Raw genomic sequence first — 12,136 nt, 5'->3', positions numbered from 1 at the left:
ACTTTTCCTGTAAAACCCACTTTTTTTTTTTTTGTAAATCTTTATTTTTGCAGTGCTTATAGTAGTTACATGCTTACATATGGTACCCCAACGGCATTCCATACGTAGGTTTCAAAACATTTGTTACATAGGGTAATGGATGAACAGAGCACATTTTTGATTAGTTAATACAAATGAATATCAATCGATTAAGATCATTAATTTAACATTTACGTTGAGTGTCCTCGCTTTAAAGTGTAAACGTTGGTCTGGGTCTGCGCGTCTATGTGGGAGTGATGTGTGTACATGCTTTACTACGATTGCTGTTGTAGGTAATGATGTCACACTATGGGTAATACAGTAAAAGGTATATTAGGGCACATAAGAGTCTGCAGTGTCGGCTACTGGAAAACACGGAATTTTATGCAGGTTCCGGCTAGACTACGTGATGAATTGCAGTTATCGGATAATGAACCCCCTGATCTGTCGTCATGTCAGAGCTATATATGCCTGGTAGTGGGAGACAGGGTAAAACTACACCATAGGTTACATGCAGATTAAAGACACGTTTATATGGAAGATCACGTTAAGCTAGCTGGCAAAAGCATCTCTGCAGCCCAGATAACATTATACCATGCGGTAAGCAGGGAGACAAGAGTGGTAGCAGGCTTCTTTAGTAAAACCCACTTTTAGGCCACTACTCTGTTTGTCTGGTGATTTTCTCTGCTGGTGGATACTTCCTCGAAATCTCCACAATAAGGTTTGCCAGCGTCAACCAGGGAATTACCATAGCAACCATGGTGCATGTGCGGGCAGCAGATGGACTCGCTTTTTTTTTTAAATTAAAAGTGGATAGATTATAGCGGGCCATGACAGGTGCCTTTTAATAAAATCAAGACTTTGTAAAATATAGGCATTTTCAAATCTGTGTTTAGTTCATAAACCAATTGAATATCTAACTAAAAGTTAGTCAAGGTCTAAGATTTTTTTTTTTTTTTTATTGTTATGGATATCAAATGCAAAACTATTTTAGAGCAAAAAAAGGCATAAAATATAAATCATCCAGTCTTCCACTATTTGTACATAGAATTGAGTGAGATCTGGCTCACATAAAGGGTATTATTATTGTCATTTATATAGCGCCAACAGATTCCATAGCGCTTTACAATATTTTAAGGATTTAACTCTAACTAGGACAATTACAAGAACGATAGGATGAAGAGGACCCTGCTCAAACAAGCTTATAGTCTATGGGGTACAACATTATGGGCAAGTTATGTCTGAGTGCACACATTATTACACAAATCTTCTGTGGAGGCAAATTTGATTCCTAGCCTGGAACACAACCGATCTCTATAAATGCCACCAACATAAAGATGACCAATCGACCAATAAAATGCTTCTCGTAATAAATCTCACTTTCACTTTAACAGTTGTTCTTTCAAAATGAATCAAGAGACTTCACTTGCTGCCTGCCTAAGGAACATTCCTTAATCAATTTATAAAAATGCAATTTTTATCTTGATTTTTGCACTTTTATGATCTGGGACAAGGGGATATGCAGTTAATCCCTAAAGCACTTTATTATAATAATTATCACTAATTATATAAGCACTAATAATCTTTCTTAATGTGTCCAGTATTCTTGCCATTGTCTAAATGATTACTTTAACCTAAAATATTTCAGAGTGAATGACTGGGTTTTTTGGGGGTTTGTTTTTAATTCTTTATTTTTGTGGTGCAAATATTTAACACACACTCTTGCCATGCCCCAGCAGCAAAAACAAGAATGGTAAAATACATACATTAACAAGTACAAGGCATATAAGATTACTGCACACATTTTTTGGTTAAGTAGCTAGGTCACAGGGTAGTCCAACATGTCCAAAGTGTATAGTAAAACATATTATGTAATCAATGTGAGTTACTTTGACATGTGAGTGGGTATATGAACACGAGTTCTAAAACATGCTGATGAGACACGAGTATAAAATAAAAAAAATAAAAAAATAGAAAAAGAAAAATAGATTGCTAGTCAAGCAGATATGTCAGTATGAGATTAGTAGGCAACAGGCTATCTGAAAACATGCCTAGTGGATGTAATAAATTAAATTATAAAAATAAAATGGTAAACATGCTGGATCTAGTTAAGAAGCTTTGGATGAGATATCACATTAGTGATTGAAAATACATGAACTAATTCAAAATACAGGAACCGTCCCCATGACAGGCATGAGACCTCGCTGAAGGGAGCAGACTTGTAGTTAGCCGATGCCGGATCTGCCATGTCGATGCAAGAGGGAGCGAGCGTTCACCAAGGTAGGAATCTGGACAAAGTCCATCAAGGCTTGTCGCCACACTGGATTACTTTGGGCCGCAGTCATGCTAGGTTGGTTCTGCCATATCTATGCAACAGGGAGTGAGTATCCACCGAGGCAGGGAACTGGACGAAGTCCAATAAAGCTTGCGGCTTAATTCCACGCTAGATTCTTCGGGGCCGCCGCAATTTAAGATGGATTTAAGGGGAGTATGGGGTCGACCTAATTACAGGAGTACCTCACTTGGCGGCCGGATCACTTGTCACTGGTGGGAATAAACGTTGTGCAGTGTTCCGACACTTAGGTGCAGCAGTTGTCGTCAGCTTGGCTGGATACTCTGCACGGCTCACCGCCGGCATGGATTGTTGAGGGGACGGAGGAGAGATCTTCTGTCTGTCTGCGATGCGAAGCCAGAAGGCCGCGAACACATCATCAAGCCGCTGGGTAAGTGAGCGTGGTGGTGCCGCGCCAGAAGGCCTGCTTGCGGTCTCTGCCCTTTCTGGGGGTGGTGAGCCCACGGTGTTGCCATATAGTCTCAGGACTGTCACCCAAGACCAGGATAACCCCCACCGGTCCTTGGGAGGGGGTGGAGACATGGGCCTCGTGTCAAGATTCCATGCATGTATGGCGGCAGGGGAGTGGCCGCCTCCTCTGCACCGACCACGGTTGTAGGCCGCACACTGCCCTCGAGTGCATCCCTCAGGAAAATTAGTTAGTTTGGTTCCAGAACAATCAGCGTAACTTCACCTCTCGCCTTGTGGCCCTTGCTTGGTCTTCGAAGACTGTGTTTTGCCCTTATTTTGGAGTTATTTGTCATGCAGAGCTGAAGCATCAAGTATCCGCTCAGTTCAGCAGCCATGCCCTGCCCCCCCAGAGTGAATGTCTTCACCATGAATGTAGTTAATCATCCATCAATATGATATGAGGGTGGGCAGAAAAAAATAAAAATTATTTTTTTTATTATCACCAGGAAGGTAAACCGATTACAAAACAATACATGCACAACATTATACGATGAATATTATATTAGAAAAACAAAATTAAAAATTATATATACTGGAAATAAATGAAATACCAGACTACTTTTAAACTGTGACTAAGAAGTTTGTTTGATCAGAACACGTCACAATTGGAATATATAAAACAATACTTACTAAAAAGGAACACTCCAAACACCATAACTACAACAGCACACGTCAGTGGTTATGGTGCCAAGTGTCCTCTAGCACATTCCCATTGTAAGTAGTCAATCCATTTTAAAGCAGTTTGGCTACATACATCTGGAGAGGAGGGTAGGGAACAGTGCGCTCTAGGTACCATAAACACTACAGTGCACTGTAGTGGCTATGGTGCTTGGAGTGTTCATTTAATGTGGCATCAGTTGCAAGAAATAGTTATGAAAATATAACTTCTCCAAATGATATCCAAAAATACAGAAAAAAATTATAACACCTCAAAAAATTACTTATATGAAGTCACAGTTTCTCTTTGCTATTTATGTGGATACTTTCCATAGAAAGGTTGACGTTCTCACACTATGACTTATACCGTTTATATGGATGGATTTTCAAACTGTAAATTGATTACTATGGACACCTTCAAAACAAATTAATAGAAAACTCTGAACATTGTGATTTAGCTATGTGGCGATCGGCAGGCTCTGATCAGTGTTTTTGTCCATCCTTGCACAGTATTTAATTTTCCCCCTAAATTAATAATGCAGCCTTGATTTATAGTTCGATTATGGCCGATTTTAAAATCAAAACGCAGTTTCTTGAAAAACCCAAGACTTAACACTCAGCTTTTCTTTAGACTAGGGCACTGTGACTTCAAAATAGCAAGCAAGGTATTCTAACCTTTCAAATCAGATTAACTGTAATAAAACAGTGTACGATCTACAAAAAGCTATTGCTTTCCTGATCTGATAAAAGGGAAAAAAAGCCACAAATAAGATGAATTATTAAGCAACATTCAACAAGAATTGGCAGGCGCCATAGACTTTTGGCCGCAATGTTATACTGAACAACAACATGGTCTCTCCAGAAACACTATCTAACTTGGAAAGCAATGGTTAGAAGAACAAGCAATCCAGAACATAAAAGCATTCTAAAAATGTGCTAAAAATCAGATAACTAAAAGTCAAAACCCTAATGCCAACATTTGCACTTGCAAATAAATGCGTTTATTATACTATATACTGGCACGTCGGAGCTGCGCAATTTGCAACACGTTTAAAATGCAGAACGTAAAAAGTAAAATTAAAAGCAAAAATCATAAAAAGCAGGATTGCAGCAAAAAATAAAATAAAAAGGGAGAGCTATCCGATGGTTTGTAATTTAACCGTCAATTGCAAAAACACTATTCTAAATGTAGAAGGAGCAAGACAATATACATTAGTTTGTTGCATGACAAACATAAAATATGAACACAAAGATAAAAAAAAATGTAGATTTTTTTTTTCTAAGACGTTGAGCTATTAATGAACTTGAAAATTTTATAGAATAAGAACATTTGTTTTCAAGAAAATAGATTCCTTGGCATGACACTCATTTATGTCAAAGCATCCCAATTGACAACATGACTGGTTAACTTAATGAATAGCCTTCGCCTTTCAAGGTGGAAGTAAGAGACACAGATAAAATAAGTTGTTACAGGTATGAAAGGGATACAATGAACATTCCTCTGTACAGGACTTCCTTGTGTCTACTCCAAATATTTTTGAATTCCACAAGAATGAATGTTTAAGACTCAGAGGGTATCAGTTTACAGGATTCCGGCTGTTCAAATCATCTCGGAAATCTGTGGTGAGGGTTTCCGAATCAGAGAATTCCTACATATTAGTCAGTCTCGTGAAGGAACAATAATTACGTCAATTAGCTCCTACATGGGTTTAGAATTTTCAGAGCATAAAAACACAAGGTGACAGAGCCATCAGGTCAATCTGTTCCTTTAACCCCTTAAGAACACATGACATGTGTGACATGTCATGATTCCCTTTTATTCCAGAAGTTTGGTCCTTAAGGGGTTAAGGGACTGTGCCAAAAATGACCTGGCCTGCTGCCTCTGTGAATTCAAATCAGTACAACAGATTATAATCTAATCATTTCAAAATGGGTGTAAAACTTAGATTTCACTGATTTAAAACTTCCATGCTAATCACACACAAAAACATGGTAAAAAAAAAAAAAAAAAAACACACACACACACACACACACACACACACACACATGGATGTCAGACATCAGATTCCAATAAGGGCAATACAAAATATAAAATAAAATAAAGGAACCCCTTTTAGAATTCTAGAACACTTATTACATAAGACATAAAACCCCAATAAATCTTTAACAAGCTACCCATTTGATCTATGTAATAGTCAAGCAACAACTATAGCTTTTAATTAACATCATTTTAGTATTACAAAATTTGGTTTATTCTGGCGAGGGTGGAAAGTCATTAAAGAGGGACACAGTTATTTACACCAGGACAATATTCCAACACCCACAATTCCCAGGCAGCCCAGCTGGTCCCCGCATTAACACATATACCGGGGCACACACTAAGCTTAGTAAATACCATGTTTCTGGTTATCCTGTGTGAATTAGCCGATGATAAAATAAAGTTAACATGTTTATGTCTTGAGAACCCAATACATGGGATAGAGGGGGAGCAGATGTAATTGTTGTAAGTGCAGACTAACACCAGGGGAAACATCAAGGCAGGATTTTAAATGTAAGAGGCACTGCCTTATATAATAACAGTGAACACACAGTGCTAATAACACAGCTCACCTACCTGCTGCCTGCCTGCCTGCCTGCCTGCCTGCCCGGGTCAGCACTACACTGCCAGCACAGACACAGAGCCTGGGCGAGCAATCTACCACCCACCATACAGAGGTGTAAACCTTCCCAATCTCTTCCAATCAGAGAGTCAGCATGGGGAGTGACTTCAGTGCAAACTCAGATTGTAATAGTGGGAAAACATGTGTGTGTGTCTGTCTGTGTGTGTGTGTGTTTGTGTTGGAACACTGAGTTCACACGTTTGTGGATATGGGCGCCTGTTTTTTGTTTTTTTTTAGCACATATAGCGTCACATTACATTTATAAGCAAAGCATTTTTAAAGTTCTTTCTTTTTTTCATTTTTAAAACAGAATTCTGCCTTTGCTGTATTTTCAGGATGTATACTTCTGAAAATAGCAACACACATCTAAAAAGTACCGTGGGTGTACAAAACAGGGAGAGTTTTAACAGATATATCTGTCTGCATATGCCTGATATAATTTGTATTTAGACGGACCATGGGAGTATTCATTTTTTTAATATATCCCCCCACCTCCTTTATTTTCCGGGATTGTTCATTAGTGTTTGATAACACTGTTTTTATAATGGGTTTTGGGAAAAAAGATGAATTCTGACTGGTCCATGCATTTTTGTATTAGAGAAAGACATCCTAAAAGATCTGAGCATTTTTTTTTTAATCCAGATCAATTTTTATCTTATTTCTGTGAAATAAACATGTAGGATTATAGTGACAATTGCCAGGAATTTAATGTGAATTCAAAGTTTTTTTTATTTAAAACTTAAAGGGACGCTATAGTCACCAGAACCACTACAGCTTTATGTAGTTGTTCTGGTGTCTATAGCATGCCCTGAAGGCTTTTTAATGTAAACACTGCCTTTTCAGAGAAATTACTTGTGTATTTTTCCAGCTCCCTATGTTCATTTAAATTACTGGAGGTTTTGTTAGTAACACTCCTATGGCCATTAAAGTACGAAAACAGACACTCTGAATATGCTTCGTGAAGGTAAGTTTTATTTATACAGGGAGTGCAGAATTATTAGGCAAGTTGTATTTTTGAGGATTAATTTTATTATTGAACAACAACCATGTTCTCAATGAACCCAAAAAACTCATTAATATCAAAGCTGAATATTTTTGGAAGTAGTTTTTAGTTTGTTTTTAGTTATAGCTATTTTAGGGGGATATCTGTGTGTGCAGGTGACTATTACTGTGCATAATTATTAGGCAACTTAACAAAAAACAAATATATACCCATTTCAATTATTTATTTTTACCAGTGAAACCAATATAACATCTCAACATTCACAAATATACATTTCTTACATTCAAAAACATAACAAAAACAAATCAGTGACCAATATAGCCACCTTTCTTTGCAAGGACACTCAAAAGCCTGCCATCCATGGATTCTGTCAGTGTTTTGATCTGTTCACCATCAACATTGCGTGCAGCAGCAACCACAGCCTCCCAGACACTGTTCAGAGAGGTGTACTGTTTTCCCTCCTTGTAAATCTCACATTTGATGATGGACCACAGGTTCTCAATGGGGTTCAGATCAGGTGAACAAGGAGGCCATGTCATTAGATTTTCTTCTTTTATACCCTTTCTTGCCAGCCACGCTGTGGAGTACTTGGACGCGTGTGATGGAGCATTGTCCTGCATGAAAATCATGTTTTTCTTGAAGGATGCAGACTTCTTCCTGTACCACTGCTTGAAGAAGGTGTCTTCCAGAAACTGGGAGTTGAGCTTGACTCCATCCTCAACCCGAAAAGGCCCCACAAGCTCATCTTTGATGATACCAGCCCAAACCAGTACTCCACCTCCACCTTGCTGGCGTCTGAGTCGGACTGGAGCTCTCTGCCCTTTACCAATCCATCCATCTGGCCCATCAAGACTCACTCTCATTTCATCAGTCCATAAAACCTTAGAAAAATCAGTCTTGAGATATTTCTTGGCCCAGTCTTGACGTTTCAGCTTGTGTGTCTTGTTCAGTGGTGGTCATCTTTCAGCCTTTCTTACCTTGGCCATGTCTCTGAGTATTGCACACCTTGTGCTTTCGGGCACTCCAGTGATGTTTCAGCTCTGAAATATGGCCAAACTGGTGGCAAGTGGCATCTTGGCAGCTGCACGCTTGACTTTTCTCAGTTCATGGGCAGTTATTTTGCGCCTTGGTTTCTCCGCACGCTTCTTGCGACCCTGTTGACTATTTTGAATGAAACGCTTGATTGTTCGATGATCACGCTTCAGAAGCTTTGCAATTTTAAGAGTGCTGCATCCCTCTGCAAGATATCTCACTATTTTTTACTTTTCTGAGCCTGTCAAGTCCTTCTTTTGATCCATTTTGCCAAAGGAAAGGAAGTTGCCTAATAATTATGCACACCTGATATAGGGTGTTGATGTCATTAGACCACACCCCTTCTCATTACAGAGATGCACATCACCTAATATGCTTAATTGGTAGTAGGCTTTCAAGCCTATACAGCTTGGAGTAAGACAACATGCATAAAGAGGATGATGTGGTCAAAATACTAATTTGCCTAATAATTCTGCACACAGTGTAAGGAAAATGTGGGAACCATGAAGCGGGAGGGGAGAGCTAGTAAAGTATACAGAAAATAATGGAAATAAAAAGTCAAAACAACTGAACATAAACACAATCACCATAATGTCCAGTTAGGTTCTCAAAACAATCATAAAATCACCTAGAAAGAGATGCAAGTTCAAGTGAAATTGAAAGTGAAATGCAATTTCGATTTATGAGTTCGGTGTGGCTCTCTAAGGAATACACTGAGTGATTTTGTCTGGTTCCTATCAGTGGGGTGATTTATTAAACCCTTCCAAGACTAGAGAGAGAAGCCTCTCATCTTGGAGCAAGTTTTGCTTAGTTCTGCGTATTGATCTACTGAGCCACACGTACATGGTTGCAGCCGATGCTCCTGGTTAGAAGTTATGAAAAGTCTGTTTGTGATGTGTGTGTGTGTGTGTGTGGTGTCTGTCCACTGCTCACACAAGCTGGATAGATCTTGAAAATCTAAAACGTAACATTATTATTATTATTATTGCCATTTATATAGCGCCAACAGATTCTGTAGCACTTTACAATATTATGAGAGGGGGGATTTAACTATAAATAGGACAATTACAAGACAACTTACAGGAACGATGGGTTGAAGAGGGCCCTGCTCAAACGAGCTTACATACATCAGAGAGCCACAAGGCATTCTTATAGCTGCAGTGATGGAGTTATTACCCACTCTGTGCGGCGACGTAAGAACAAGGGAGGTCTATGCACCATAAACTTTGCTTTTATGCAGTATTTTTGTCAAGAACTTTTGACATTTGTACACAATACCTCCTGATTGTCTCTGATAGCTCAGTGAATCACACAGATCACATGTCAAAAAGAGTCACAGTTGAATTTTTTTGTGTGTATCAAACTCTCAAGTTCTGTGCAACTAAGCATACCCAAAGATTACTCATCAATGGAAGCTCCTTCGGTGTGGTATTTGGGAATGGGCAGAGTGGTGAAATATGAGCATTTCTCTAATCTGACCTCAGATTTAGAAGTTAAGTGAGGTTAGGGGAACAATACATTAATGAATTTGCAATATAACAAAATGTAGTGATTCTGGTGCAATTAGCATATCCCAGCAGTCTGATAACTTTATACATAGATTTTTTTTAGAAAAGGCAGTGTTTCCATTTGTCCCTAAGGACACCTCAAGTGACTGTCACCCAAACAGCCATTAGAGGCGCATCTGAAGACATGATCATATGGTGCAATATATAACTTTAATAACAATTTTCAGAAAATTCTAAAAGTGTCAGTATCTCTAGGAGGAGAGGCTGATTGGCACAGAGTAGCGACTGCTGCGCATGCACAGTAGCCTCCCCAATGCTTCCCTAGGCAGATGGTGCACAACAGTGATATATATAATTCCAGGAGCTGCCATGGAAGAATGATCTGAAGGGTCTGGAAAATAGCATATCATCCTTATTTAGTGTTCAGCTAAAGGTGGGATCTGAGGTGGGATCACTGGTCGCCAGGGTAAAACATGACAGTGGCAACTACACTAGAGGTTTAACAGAAACTACTGCTCAACAGCATGTATTCCAACACACTGCTTTGTTTTACACACTACAACGCTATATGGAGAACCTAAACAATAGAGGGCCGCATAATAATATAATCAGCTTCAAAAACCACACCAAGCACCATAACCACTACAGTCGGTAGTTCCTCAGCTGGCACTCTCAATCGATTAGCCATCTCTGCACTGCAGGACTTCACCCAGGAAAGCTGGTTCCTGATTCACAACTTTCAGCTCTCCAGAAACTTGACAGACCACGAGTAAGGAGTCAAACCCCTCAAAAACGGTTTGACTACTTGCAATGTCAGTGCACCAGGGCACTCCTGACACCGTAACTACTACAGTGAGCTACACGACAGTGTCCCATTATCGGTGGATACTGCGCTAAATTTGACATGGGAGATCAGCATCCTAACTGCAATATTTAAAGGAACACTATAGTCATCTAAATTACTTTAGCTAAGTAAAGCAGTGTTAGTGTATAGATCATTCCCCTGCAATTTCACTGCCCAATTCACTGTCATTTAGGAGTTAAATCACTTTGTTTCTGTTTATGCAGCCCTAGCCACACCTCCCCTGGCTATGATTGACAGAGCCTGCATGAAAAAAACTGGTTTCACTTTCAAACAGATGTAATTTACCTTAAATAATTGTATCTCAATCTCTAAATTGAACTTTAATCACATACAGGAGGCTCTTGCAGGGTCTAGCAAGCTATTAACATAGCAGGGGATAAGAAAATCTTAATTAAACAGAACTTGCAATAAAGAAAGCCTAAATAGGGTTCTCTGTACAGGAAGTGTTTATGGAAGGCTGTGCAAGTCACATGCAGGAAGGTGTGACTAGGGTTCATAAACAAGGGGATTTACCGTATACACTCGAGTATAAGCCGATCCGAATATAAGCCGAGGCCCCTAATTTTACCCCCCAAAAATGGGAAAACGTATTGACTCGAGTATAAGACTAGGGTGGGAAATGCAGCAGCTACTGTGTGTATGAATGCAGTGTGTGTGTATGAGTACAGTGTGTGTATGAATGCAGTATGTGTATGAATGCAGTGTGTGCATGTATGAATGCAGTGTGTGTATATGAATGCAGTGTGAGTGTGTGTGATGCAGTGTGTGTTTGGGTATGTGTTGCAGTGTGTGTGTATGAGTGCAGCGTGTGTATGTATGAATGCAGTGTGTGTGTGTATGTATGAGTGCAGTATGTGTGTATGAGTGCAGTGTGTGTATGAATGCAGTGTGTGTGTATGAGTGCAGTGTGTGTGTATGAGTGCAGTGTGTGTATGAATGCAGTGTGTGTATATGAGTGCAGTGTGAGTGTGTGTGATGCAGTGTGAGTGTGTGTGATGCAGTGTGTGTTTGTGTATGTGTTGCAGAGCCTTGGGGGGGAGGCATTTTTATTATTATTATTTTTTAATTATTATTTTAATAATTTTTTAATAATTTTTTATTTTATAAATATTATTATTTTATTTTATTAATATTTTTTTTCGGCCCCCCTCCCTGCTTGATACATGGCAGGGAGGGGGACTCTCACTCCCTGGTGGTCCAGTGGCATTGGCAGTTCAGTGGAGGGGGGCTGGCAGAGAGCGTTTACTTACCTCTCCTGCAGCTCCTGTCAGCTCCCTTCTCCTCCGCGCCGGTCCGGTCAGCTCCCTCTGCAAGTCCCAGTGTAAGTCTCGCAGCCGCGCTATGACCCCGCGGCTCTCGCAAGACTTACACTGTGAGCTGACAGGGGAGCTGACCGGACCGGCGCGGAGGAGAAGGGAGCTGACAGGAGCTGCAGGAGAGGTAAGTAAACGCTCTCTGCCAGCCCCCCTCCTACACAGCCCCTTGTCTGTATTATGACAATGTAAATTGCCATAATACAGACATTGACTCGAGTATAAGTCGAGTTGGGGTGCTGAAAAACTCGACTTATACTCAAGTATATACGGTAAC

General features: G+C 39.8%; 1 protein-coding gene across 1 annotated transcript in view; it reads right to left on the bottom strand.

Moving 5' to 3' along the window:
• The window catches only part of KANK3 (KN motif and ankyrin repeat domains 3), an 83,112-nt gene extending 76,961 nt beyond the window's left edge, over nucleotides 1-6,151 (bottom strand). The window contains exon 1 of the mRNA XM_063455659.1: nucleotides 6,093-6,151. The gene's annotated coding sequence lies outside the window, so the exon portion shown is untranslated. The remainder of the gene's footprint in view (nucleotides 1-6,092) is intronic.
• Between the last annotated feature and the right edge of the window lie 5,985 nt (nucleotides 6,152-12,136).

This window comes from Pelobates fuscus, chromosome 5, assembly GCF_036172605.1.
Source record: "Pelobates fuscus isolate aPelFus1 chromosome 5, aPelFus1.pri, whole genome shotgun sequence".
Lineage (NCBI taxonomy): Eukaryota > Metazoa > Chordata > Amphibia > Anura > Pelobatidae > Pelobates > Pelobates fuscus.
The sequence above is the reverse complement of the archived record's forward strand: the minus strand, read 5'-3'. Positions and strand labels throughout refer to the sequence as shown.